Source organism: Ursus arctos, unplaced genomic scaffold (assembly GCF_023065955.2).
Source record: "Ursus arctos isolate Adak ecotype North America unplaced genomic scaffold, UrsArc2.0 scaffold_1, whole genome shotgun sequence".
Taxonomy (NCBI): Eukaryota; Metazoa; Chordata; class Mammalia; order Carnivora; family Ursidae; genus Ursus; species Ursus arctos.
Window position 1 is genome coordinate 23,348,482 of NW_026622763.1, and position 13,157 is coordinate 23,361,638.

Sequence of the window (13,157 nt, forward strand, 5' to 3'; positions counted from 1 at the left end):
CTATTTTCATGTTATAAATGGTATCATTTAAAATTAAATTTCCTTTGTGTGACTGATCTGCGGCAATATAATTAATTCTCTATTTTAACAGTGTGTCTAAGGACATTGCAATATTCTCAAACTAATTCATTTGGGTTCCAATATGCATTATTATGTCATTTATAAACAATTACAGGTTTTATTTTGCATTCCAATTATTTGTTTCCTATTCTATTTTTTTAATCTTTCTTTACTGTACAGGCCTATGATCTCAGATAAAAGGTGAAGAGACATGCTGATAACAGGTGTTCTTGATTTTTTCCCCATTTCATAGAAAAGTTGTTGATAGCTCACATTTAGGTTTGAAGTTTGCTGTGGATTTTTCATAAGTCCTGTTAAAACAGATTAAAGAATTTGCTTTTTAATTTAATTTGATAAAAGTAGTTATCATGATTTGGTATTTAAATTTTACAAAGAATAGTGTTTACTTAGTAAGATGATCATGTGATTTTCTGCTTTAGTCATTTACTATGATAAATCATGGTGCTTATTTTTCTATTATTAAACAAATCTACAATTCTTCAAATGAAGTTGACGTTTTTGTAAGTCTCCAACTTTACCACTGGTCTCCTCTGTTCTTAAAATGCAGTTTTTCACAGGTCCCCACAGAGAGCTTACTGTGTTTAATAGAGCGCGCCCTTCTTTTTTTGTACATCCTGAATTCCGCGTTTTGTCTCCTTCAGAAGAATAAGGAAAAAGCTCTTCTGTTTTAACAGTTTCCCGTTTAACTTCTTAGCTCATTTCTCAGTCGGCAGATGCCACAGGGAGAAACCACTGAATTTTGGACTCGTTTTTTTCTTCCTTTCTCACTAATGTTTTTGCTTCTCCTTTTTTGGCTCCCATGACAGACATAATCTTTAATTTTTGACTACAAAAAATGCCATGAGATTGGCAAAAGTGCTGTTTCCCTTGGTTCTACCTGGGCTCTTAGTTTTAATATCATTGCCAAGAAACATCAAATGTTCCCAGAGAGAAAGTGACTGACATAATATTGACTCACTTCTCTGTGCTTCTTCTCTCTCTGGGATCTTGATTTTCCTAGCTCTGGTGGCTTTGGCAACTGACTTACGCCTTCAAACTTTATTTACATATTTACTTTTTAAAATTCTGGTTTTCCCAACTGTTTCTGCTGGGAAAATTGATCTACTGCTAGGTCTCCATTGGTACGGTGATTCCTTATTTACCCTCTGAACTTTTTAATCTACATTCCAAGATTTTCCATCCCTTTGCACCATATCATCTTCCTCTTTTCTAACAACTCTTTATTTTTAAAAAATAATTTTGCCCTTTTTTGGAAGAAATGGTTGTTTTCTTAATTTTTTAATTGAAGTTAATTACACATAACATAAAATTTCCCATTTTAACCATTTTTAAGTATACAGTTCTGTGGCACTTCAGTACATTCACATTATTGTGCAACCATCATGAACATCATCTCCAGAACTTTTCACTTCCTGAACTGATACTGTACCAATAAAACATTAATTTTGCAATCCCCTCTCCCCCAGCTCTGGGAAACCACTTATTTACTTTCTGACTCTATCAACTTGACTACTCTAGTACTTTATTTAAGTGGAATCAACAGTATCTGTCCTTTTGTGGCTGATTTATTTCATTTAACATAATGTCGTCAAGGTTAATCCTTGTAGTACAAGTCAGATGTTTCTTTGTAAGATGGGATAATATTTCATTGTATGTCTCGTAATTTTTGACTGATAGTATATTCCGTCAGATACTAGGATAGCCACTTCAGTTCTCTTTTGGTTACTTTGTTATGGAACATATTTTTCTATCCTTTCAATCTATGTGTGCCCTTTGATCTCAAGTGAGTCTCTTGCAAACATTATACAATTCACTCCTTTATTTTTGTATTCATTTTGCCAATCTATGCATTTTGACTGGGAGTTTAATCCATTCACATTTAGAGAAATTTCTGGTAGGGAAGCATTTACTTTGCTAACTTTTTTTTTTTAATGTCTTATTGCTTTTTGTTTCTCATTTCTTCCATTATTGCTTTTCGTGTGTTTAGGTGATTTTTTTTTTTTGTAGTGAGATGCTTTGATTGCCTTCTCATTTCTTTTCTGTATATTCTATAGATATTTTCTTTGTGATTACCATGGTGATTACTTAAAACACACAAAATTATGATGATCTCTCCTAAATTAATACCAAGTTAACTTCAAATGTATACATTTTTTTTTACAACACAAGCATGCCTACTTTAAGTAACTATGTCACAAATCATGTTTTACAAATTGTGTAATCATTAAGATAAACTTATAATTATTTTCTGCATTTACATTTTAAATCCTATAGAAAATAAAAAGCGAAGCAAACAATCCAAATTTATAATAATAATACTAATAATTAATAATAATAATAACATGAGTTCTCTGTTGGTACCTGCTGTCTGGCACTCAGTTTTTAAAAAAATGGTTGTCAATATCTTCTCTAAGATATAGGCCTCTTTACTTAACCAACATCCACTTCAGAATCCCATATTCTTCTATTGTTGACCTCTCAGCCTTTTTGATTACCTCTCTATAGAGATGAAAATCATTGCTCTTGGGGTCCTTGTCAAGTTCTAATTATCTACCAAACACTCCAACTATTCTCATCTGAATATACTACAGATATAAACTTCTTCCCACCATTATACCTGCCCACTTGTGTCTATCCCAATCCAAGTATAAAGTCTAGATTTACCTATTTGCATTTTCAATTTTCTTTAGTCTATTGTATTTCTTAGACTATTTTCTACTCTGTGGTCCATTAGGATTTCTGAAATCATACCACAAACCGCATACTACATGCTAGATACCCAGGTAACTTAATTACTTATCATTAGTTACCAATAAAAATCTATCTTTGCATTCATAAACTTCCCTCATTAATTCTTCATGAGATGATATGAGGAAGACTGATTTATTTATTTATTTATTTATTTATTTATTTATTTATTTATTTAAAAGATTTTATTTATTTATTTGACAGAGAGATAGACAGCCGGTGAGAGAGGGAACACAGGCAGGGGGAGTGGGAAAGGGAGAAGCAGGCTATCAGTGGAGGAGCCTGATGTGGGGCTCGATCCCAATGTCCTGGGATCACGCCCTGAGCCGAAGCCAGATGCTTAATGACTGAGCCACCCAGGCGCCCCAGGAAGACTGATTTAAAGAATCTGTTATACAATGAACATTGTTAGGACAATACAAATTTTAAGAATAAGCCAAGTTAATCATACTATGACCAAAACCAATAAAGCAACTAAATTCCAGATTCATTTTTATATTCTTGCTATTAACCTGTTTCTAGCATTTTGCTCTGCCTCCTTGTTTGAAGTTACAGCTTCAAGAAACCTAAATGAAGGGGCAACTGAGCATTCTGAAATAAGCATATAGGTAATTGTACATGCAGCTAACCACTTTTGCTGTTGCTAGGGTAAGTGGCCAATCGTGCTGATAATTGGATACATGCAAGCATGGTTAGGCAATTATGAATGCAATAGCTTGCACAATACACTTTTTTAGACATCTAACTACATTCACAAGGAATAGTATGTTATGTAAATTTACTCCCTTTCTGGAAATAAAAGTGAACCCAGAAAAGAATATATTTTACTGAGCTTAGGGTCGATATTCTATTACAGTTAAGATTAATAAAGTAACAGGTTATTAGGCAACATTTGAATGTGAGGTGAGGCTGGATATACCTATATGGTATAGGTAGATTGAGATAGATGATAGATGATAGATAGATAGATAGATAGATAGATAAATAGATGTATATGTTTCCTGCCCAAAGAGATCAGAAGTGCCAGAATTATAGTGAAGTGAGTGACTTAGAACTATGAATTCCATTTTTGTACTGCCTCTTCCAATTGTGGACACACACACACACTCACACACACCTCAGGCAGATACATCTCAGCAGTCTCTCCAAAACAAACTTGGCTTTTAAGATAGGATTTAAAATTCAAAGTAAAGTAATGAGAACTGAATGGCAGATTAATGAGTTTTCCAGAAGAATCTCATTTTTTTAAAGAATCTGAATTATAATTTAAAAAAAAGAAGAAAGAATATGCAACTGATCTTTGAAGAAGAGGACTTTTCACGTTCATAAAAAGTGGAAAACTAAGTCTAAATTGTTTTCTTAAACATCCTATTGGTTTTGAATTTGTGAGTTTTGAAGGCCAGAAAAACTGTTCAATATTATTCTAATATTGTGCCACTGCCACTTAATAGTTATGAGGCTTTCAGAAGCCACTCTCCTTCTTACCATTTCTTCATCTATAAAATATGAATTATGCTGTCTAACTTTCAAAGAATTTTAGAGAGTTAGAAGCAACATATATAAAGTCTAGCACAAAGCCTTGATATAATCATTACTTATTAAGTGGTGGTTATTATTCCTATTATTCTTTATTTTAGGTATTTTTTTCTTTTTCTTTATCTCCCCCTTTCAATTTTCTACATAAGGAGAGAGTCTCTTCCAATTTATCTCCTCTATGCTTCATCATTCCAAATGATGTCTCTTTCATACAATGTATTAGAAGGAAATAAAGGAATAACTCTGTAATGGGCACACTTCTAAGATGGTCTTAATGATTCCCACCTCCTTGCATTCACTCCCCAGTGTAATTCTTTTCTTCTTTTAAATGTAGGACGGAAATAGTGACCAACTCTAATGCATGGATATGTCAAAGTTATGAGATGCCACTTTTTTTAAAGTTTTTATTTAAATTCCATTTAATTAACAAATAGTGTAATATTAGTTTCAGGTGCACAATTTAGTGATTCAACAGAAATGTCACTTTCTAGATGAGGCTACAAAAGACTATTGAATTTATCTTGCCCCACTCTCTCTTTCTTCTGGCTTGCTCATTCTGATGAAATCAGGTTTTGCCATTTTGAGAGCTTCTATATGGAATATCCCAAAGGGTAAGGAACTGACGGACTCTTCTGACTAATAGTTGATGAGAAACAGAGCACTCAGTGAAGTCACTCGACTAGATTAGAAGAGAACTCAACCCCAGCTGAGCCTTAAGATGACTGCAGCCTCTGCTGATGCCTTGATTAATCTTGTAAAAGACACAAAGCCAGAGATCCTGAACCAGATTCCTGATGAAAAGAAACTGTGAGATAATAAATATTAGAAACTTTTTGGGTAAGCCACTAAGTCTGGAGTAATTTGTTATGTAGCAATAGAAAACTCATGAAAACATCCACACCACGATTTTCTTTCCCAAACACTTCCATTTGAATGACCCTTCTCCAGGATATTTAAAAATACTTTAGTTTCTGTGGCTAAAGATATGTTTTCTTATATACGAATGGCCTTCCTTTCCTAAATACAGTTATTTCCTCTCTACCTCCACATCCTAGAAAGAATAATCAGGCAACAATTTTATTCAGGCAGAAAAAAATATGTAATGCTGGAGTAGAAATCTAAAATACTGTGTTTTAATAAATCAATTATGTAATCAATTCTATATAGTAAGAAAATAATCTTGAACATCTAATTTTTTGAAAAGCAACCTGAGAAATGCTAATAAGAATAAACTATTGTTCTGTTCTCAAGGAAGTTACAATCTAGTTTAAAAAATAAGACCTACACAGATTTGAAGCCTACTAATACTCCAAGTTAATATATGATAAATGGGTTGCATAGACAGTAAAATATCTGGCAATAAATAGAAGAAAGTAGCTTCCCAGGGGGAGGTAGAACATGCTTTAGTCCTTTGAAATGATTAAAAATAGGAATTAGCCCAATTTCCAGTCTTGTCTTTACCAATTCTAGTGCCCCCCTCCTTGGTAATTCATTTTATTACCAATTATCTACATTATCATGAGTAACATTCATTTTACTTATAAATCTAGAAAATAGTACAAAAAGGTTAAATATTTCCCACAAGGCTAGTGGCAATATTGAAATTAAAACCAAGGCTATAAAACTCTGAAAGTAGGTAAAGAAGTATAGTCAACCAACTAAGTTTTAAAATTAGTTGAAAAAGAAACAAAACAACCAAAATACATCTATCCTATTGCTTATTTCCTATTACATAAACACAATGTCGAGAATCAAAATTTATATTACAATAACTTTAGTTCAGTTTTCAATAAGTTCTTTTGTATCATTTTTCCATTTCAAACTCCTAGAAGACTTTAGATTGTCTGGTTAAATAGATCTTTATGTAGTGGTACTGATGAGATGCTCTTAGTAAACTATTTCTGGACATTACAAAGACATTGACATTCTAAGAGAAAATAATACACAAGGAATGTAGAGAAGAAAAAGAAGGGGGTGACTGGCTCAGTTGATTGAGCATCTGGCTTTTGATTTTGGCTCAGGTCATGATCTTAGGGTCCTGGAATAGAGCTTGAAGAGTCTCTCCCCTTCTCTTTGCCCAGGTCATGATCTTAGGGTCCTGGAATAGAGCTTGAAGAGTCTCTCCCCTTCTCTTTGCCCCTTCCCCCACTCATGAGCTCTCTGTCTCTCAAATAATCTTTAAAAAAAGAAGACAAAGTGGGTACGATGTCACAGAGGTAAGGAAGTATGACATTTCAAACAAAAATAAGTAATTAATAGAGGCAAATTTGGTGAAGAAACCAAGTATGATAGACTTTGAAATGTCCACTGAATTTGGAAATTCGAAAGCTCTTTGTGCTTTTAGTGAGAGAGAACTTTAATAGAGTCATGGGCAAAAGCTGGAATTCAATGGATTGCAGAGTGAATAGGAGATGAAAAAGGGGTAATGATGAGAATAGACGAGTCTTTGACAAGTTTAGACAAAGAGCATGAAATAGAGATTTAGTTATTGAGGAGGGCTTTGTCTCAGGGAAGGACGATTTTTTTTAGATTTATTCATTTATTTGAGAGAAAGAGCTGGGGGGAAAGGAAGAGCAGAGCAAGAGGCAGAGAGTCTCAGGCAGACTCTGCGTGGATCGTGGAGCCTGATGCAGGGCTTGATCCCATGACCCTGAGATCATGACCTGAGCTAAAATGAAGAGTCAGATGCTTAACCAACTGAGCCACCCAGGCACCCCAGGAAGGACAATTTTATAGGATGTTTACAAATTGGATTGAGAAAGAGTAATCTAAAGCAAGACCTAGGAAGTGGAGTCAGGTGCTCTACGTAGAGAAGGGTAGACTGCCTTCGAACGGGAGGGGAACAACATCTGGGAATGGAGAAAATAGTCGTGAAGAAAATATAGACAACTATCTGTGAGAGGCTTTGTATTTGAGAAATATGGTATCTTTGACCAGGTTTTCTCTCTGCTGTGTAGAAGGAGGGTGGGGTGATAGAAGTTAAGAACAGTGATGAAGAGATGCTGGAAAAAACTGGCCAAACACAAACAAAGAGCTGGACTATGGCTCAGAAGACACACACTGGCTGAAGATGAGAAACATTCAGTGGTGCCAGTCAGCTTTTGTACAATCACTTCTATTGGTACACACCATCATTCATATTTTATTATAACTTGAAGAAGTGATCCTATTAATGCTTTTAATTTCTTGTTTGTATAGCTGTATGTGACATTCAGATCTTTTGTCCAGAAAAGTTTGCTAATCATTGGCCCAGAGAGAGCTCTGGAAAATCAAAGTCAGAAAATTAGCTGCTTATTGGTCACCAAGCAACTTCTTTTAATTAAAGTTATACCATTTAGATCATGTAAAATTAATTGGCTGTTTTTATCCTCCATGGTATAAGCATAAGGTGATGTAGATACAGAAGCAATTAATTAGCAGGACCTAAAATACACGCTTTCTATGAATTTGTTGGAAGATGATTTCTGTTTTGGCTTGGAAGTGAGTGGGTATAGTTACCATATATGCCTTACATAAGACTGGACTTTCTCAGTTATGAAAACATTCACTCACCTTTACTTTTTGTCTTTCAGCCTCTTTATAATATTCATATTACTTTTTGTGATGCATTATTTTAAATGAAGCAATTTTTTTTATTTAAAGGAAAGGAAATTGTTTGTATACAACTGGTGATGAAAAACATGCTTGCTAACTAATATTAAGTGGGTTTTTTTAAATTTATTTTTATTTTTCCAAAGAACTTGTCTCAATGTTCAAGTGAAGTCAGAGGCTATTCTTGTAATGCAAGACAATATGTGGAGAAAAAACATCTTGGACCCTGAGTTATAAAGTAGAGATTTGAGGCTCAGATCTGACATTTACTAAAGTTTTGGTTTGGGGCAAGTGGTTTAAACTCTCTGAATCAGAATTTCCTTAAAGTAAAACAAGGATAAATCCTATTGTCCAGGAAGATTGTGTGGAAAAAAAATGATGTAATATTTCTGAAAGTGTATGGTAAGATACTGTTTTTTATTTGAGGAGCCCTGCAAGAAAATTTCCATCTATAATTATATAAATCATTTTGTTTTCATACATTTCAGCTAATGTGGAGGCATTTGGTCCCAGATTATAGAAAAGTCAATGAAGACTAGTGAAGCCTAAAGTCATGTGAAGCATAATATTCTGATTTTTTATTGTATAGAACACCTTTAAAAGTTTGGAGAACACAGAAGAGAAGAAATTAAAAAATAATTCATAGATCTGTAGACCTATCACTTAAAGATAATGCATTTTTTTAAAATCTCCCTTCCCATTTGCTATATTTTAGATTTTCAGATTAGGTAGAGATAGATGATAGATAGATAGATAGATAGATAGATAGATAATAGATACTTAGTGTGTATATATTAGTTTGTATTATAAACAAGGGAAACATTTGTCTGTCTTACTTTAGCCTTCATAGACATGAGTTCAAAAGTCTCCATTTTGTGGATTTACCACTATTATTCATCATTTAGTAGTCTATTTCTGGTTTTTTACAATCCTGTATGGTTTACATATATCTTTGCTATATTTAACATTTTATTAATCCTCACAGGACCATTTCATTAGAGTAAAATTATTGGAAGGTCTACTTATTATTATTGTTATTATTATTCAGAAAACTGCCTTCTTTATAAGGGCTCAGACGGTATCTTTCACCTTTGAAATCCTTCAGGTTACTTAGCATAGTATTTCAGACAAAGTCAATACCTAATATTTGTAGAGCAAATTGCTCGTTAGTCTCAAAAGCTCATTCATTCTCTAAGCTGAAGTTGTTGGTGTCTTCCAATGGCTATGTAGAGAAATGGTGTCATGCAGGGCCTGTAATGCTTTGTCATATGAGAGGCATCATTTCAAGGCTAGTTGGGCAAATGATAATGTAGGCAGAGCACATCCACAAATTAGATAAACAGATGGGCTTTTATTGCCGGAAATAATTTGTTCTTGGAAGGAACATCTAACACTGGTGACTGTCATATTCTGACAGCAGAGTGACATTTGGAATTGGAGTCAGAACTGACCTGGCACATTTCTGAGGAATGGTATCTCTGAAGCAAATGGGTAGCAATTATTTATTAAATAGTAAATTTAGTAAATTATTTATCTCAAATCATATTGACTTAGTTATATTATTTATTCCTAAATATGTTATATTTTTATAAGCAATGAGTACTGGAATTCTCATTGGTGTTAAAATTGATCTTAGTTTATGGACAATTCTGTTATCGCTTCAAATAACTATAATCAGGAGCATTTCATCACAGTGAAACTCAAGGGCTGAAGCCCAAATCTGATGTAACTTCTTAATACTTACTTAAGAATAAAAGAAAAGAAAAAAAAAGAATGGTCTGCAATCCTCAAAAGTCCATATAAGTGATGCAATGTTATCTATATTTGCTTGTATTATGAACAATGTGCTGTAAGGAACTACTTCTCGTGCATTTCATAGACTTCATTTGTATCTTTCAGAACCAGTGCTAATGTCATAAACAGATTCTCCATGACTGCTTGCTGGTTGATTGTTGGACGGATGGATGGGTGGGTGGGTGGATGGGTGGGTGGCAAGAACAATCATTTCCCCATCTCTAGTTTGTTGAGAAACTGGTTATATCTTTTCTTTAGTGCCTGAACTTCCTTGAATTCTGATATTCTACTAATGAATAGATCATTCTTTAATTTACGTCTCTATTCACTCAGTAGCTATGTTTTGAATGTCTACTATGTGTTCAACCGTGCAAATGGGCTCAACACAGAACACCACAAAAGTTCATTTGCTGCCTTAAGATTATAATCTGATAGAGACATTGCATTGTGCCATTGAAGTCTTAGTGCTGTCAAAGTACTTATCATGAACCCTTAATTGGGAAGAGAAAAGGGGGGGAAGAGTGAATGAGAGAGACAGAGAGAGAGAAAGAGAGATAGAGAAAGAATAAAAAATTGAATAAAAAATGCCAGCTCTGTGTCAGGAACTGTTGATAGATCTCAGAGTAGCAATAGTGAATAAAAAGGGCACAATTGCTAACCTTGCAGACTTCACCATTTAAAGGGCAAACCTTACACTCTGGTTGAGCTAAAAGATTGGTTCAGTTAAGTCAGGCAAGGAGGTGGGCTTTAGGGGATAGGACACTCGGATGTTGAAATGAATGGACTACTGATTGATATAATCGGAAATCAATCTTTTCCATGTCCTCAACAAAACCTAACTGACCTGAAATAAATCAACCCAGAGGAAAGTTAGTTGAACATTTGAGTCACAGTGAACATCTACAGTATGCCTGATACTTCTCAACACTATCTTTTTAACCCTTCTTGAAGTGACTGTACGCTTTATTTTGCAGATGAGGAAACTAAGTTAAGAAATGGGAGATTTTGGCAAAATCACACTACAACTATACGGTTTACTAAGGATTCAAAAGATTGTGAAGGTCTGGTCTTGAGTGTTCGCATTTATGATAAACCTTTTAAACCAAAAGGAAAAGAGAAGATGCTGAAGTGTTGTCCTGACAAGGATCTTGCAATTTGACTTTCAATTACAAACACAAAATGGAATAAATCAAAGCGGTGAAAGTGAGAATTCAAGAGAAAATATAAATACATTTATAGTTTCAAGAAAGCATTTGTTGTTTCTTTTAATATAAATGCTTGACCTGATTTTCTCAGCAAAGTCTTCTCAGTTTCCTATTAAACATCCCATTCTCAGCATACCTCATTGCACGCTCTGTGCTTACTATAATTTATAGATGTCCGTGGTTCCAGGAAGGGAATGACCTCTGTCAATACTATATAAATAAGACATAAGGCTCTAGGATTTCCAAATCAAAGGAATGAAATTCTTTCAGGGTTTATGTAGAGTGACAGATTACAGATTTATTTATTAAAGCTAAAATTGTTTGAGTAACATAAATGCTACCAACATATTGTCTGTACACCAAAATCAGTGCCCAGAGTAAAACTGAAAAAAAAACAAAATACAGCACATATGAACATTATGAAGAAATATCTCTGCCAGTTTATGTTGGGGGAAAGTCAATAAAAGTTCAAACCATAATGTGCTACTAAATCTCAATTACTCTTTGTGGTACCATTAAAACTATTATGTAGTTTCATTTATTTGAGAAAACATATTGATGGTTCCCCTCTTGGTTCTGGTACTTACCTAGTAGGGTAGACATAGAATAGAAAACTTTGTAGGATATCAATTATTTCAAGGGTTTTGTGTAAGGCATCTTTGCCTTCATCAAATGATGAATTTGTCAAGCATATAATAATAGGAACTTATAGCTTAGCCCTTTGTACAATAAAATATCCAAGCTATGAGCAAATCATAGAAGGTCAAACACAGCATGAATCAAATTAGTATAAAAGAGTAGGTGAACATTTAAGAACTATATATTAGCACAGTTCTTTCTTTCCAGCTGTGAGGGGCTAAAAGGAAACCATTTTTCTGTGCTCATATGTCTGATATTAACTACCCAGAGTTAGCACAGACCCCACAGGTCAAAGGCTTTAGTCCCACAGGACTGCCCCCACTTCGGATGCTAATCTCAAGTCTGGGCCTCCTATACTTTTGACTGATTGGTTATAAATAAGGGGTTCCCACAACCCTTTTCTAAGATTCAGCATTGCTGGAGTGGCTCACAGAACTCAGGAAAGTGCTTAATATGACTGATTTATTGTAAAGGATACAACTCAGAAAGAGCTTAGTGGACGAGACGCATGGGACAAGGCATGGGGGAAGCAATGTGGCCGTTGTCCGCCTTCTCCAGGCAGCGGTCCTCCCAGCACTTAGATATGCTTACCGACCCTGAAGTTCTCCAGTCTCTCTTGTTTAGGGGTTTTATGGAGGTTCCACTATATAGGCATACTTGATTAAGTCTTTGGACTTCGGTGATTAACTCAGCCTCAGCCCTTCTTCCTCCCCACCCCCCAGAGGTCAGGGAGTGGTGCTAAAAGTTCTAACCCTCTAATCACATGGTTGGTTCCTCTGGAAACTAGTCTCCATTCTCCCAACAGTCACCTCACTCACATAAACTCAGGTGTGGCTGGAAGGGGCTCATTACGAATAAGAAAAAATATGCTTCTTATCTCCATCACTCAGGAAACTCACAGGATTTTAGGAGTTCTGTGCCAGGAACCAGGGACAGAGACCAAACACATATTTCTTATTATGTCACAGAGATAATTCAATTTAATCATTAATGAATGGGTATATACAAATTACAATAACCAGATTGTACATATAAATGAATATGAACTTCTTGATTTTTCTTTGAGTATGGCTCAAAATATTGATGCCTTGCAATGACTATGAGGTTTTTATTTATTTATTTATTTTAAAAAAGATTTTGTTTATTTATTTGAGAGAGAGAATCTGGAGCAGACTCCCCACTAAGCACAGAGTCTGACGCAGGGTTCAATCTCACAACCCATGAGATTATGACCTGTGCCGAATCCAAGAGTCGGAGGCTTAACCGACTGAGCCACCCAGTGCGCCGGATGTGAGGTTTTTAAACTGAAGAAGGGAAGAAAAGTCCAGGCAGGTAGAGCTAGGAAGAAGATGAATAAATGTGTGCATGGCTAAAAGTGTTCACTTTATTGGATATGTATATCTTATATATACAAAGGATAAAAGGAGAGGAAAATTCTCCAGGTCTTACACTGCAGAGAGACCTACATGCCATATCAATAGAATGTCTATTTTGTGATAAAAATTACCCATATGTTAATACGTATAAAGTATGTGGAGAACAGAAAACATGGTCTCCAACCTT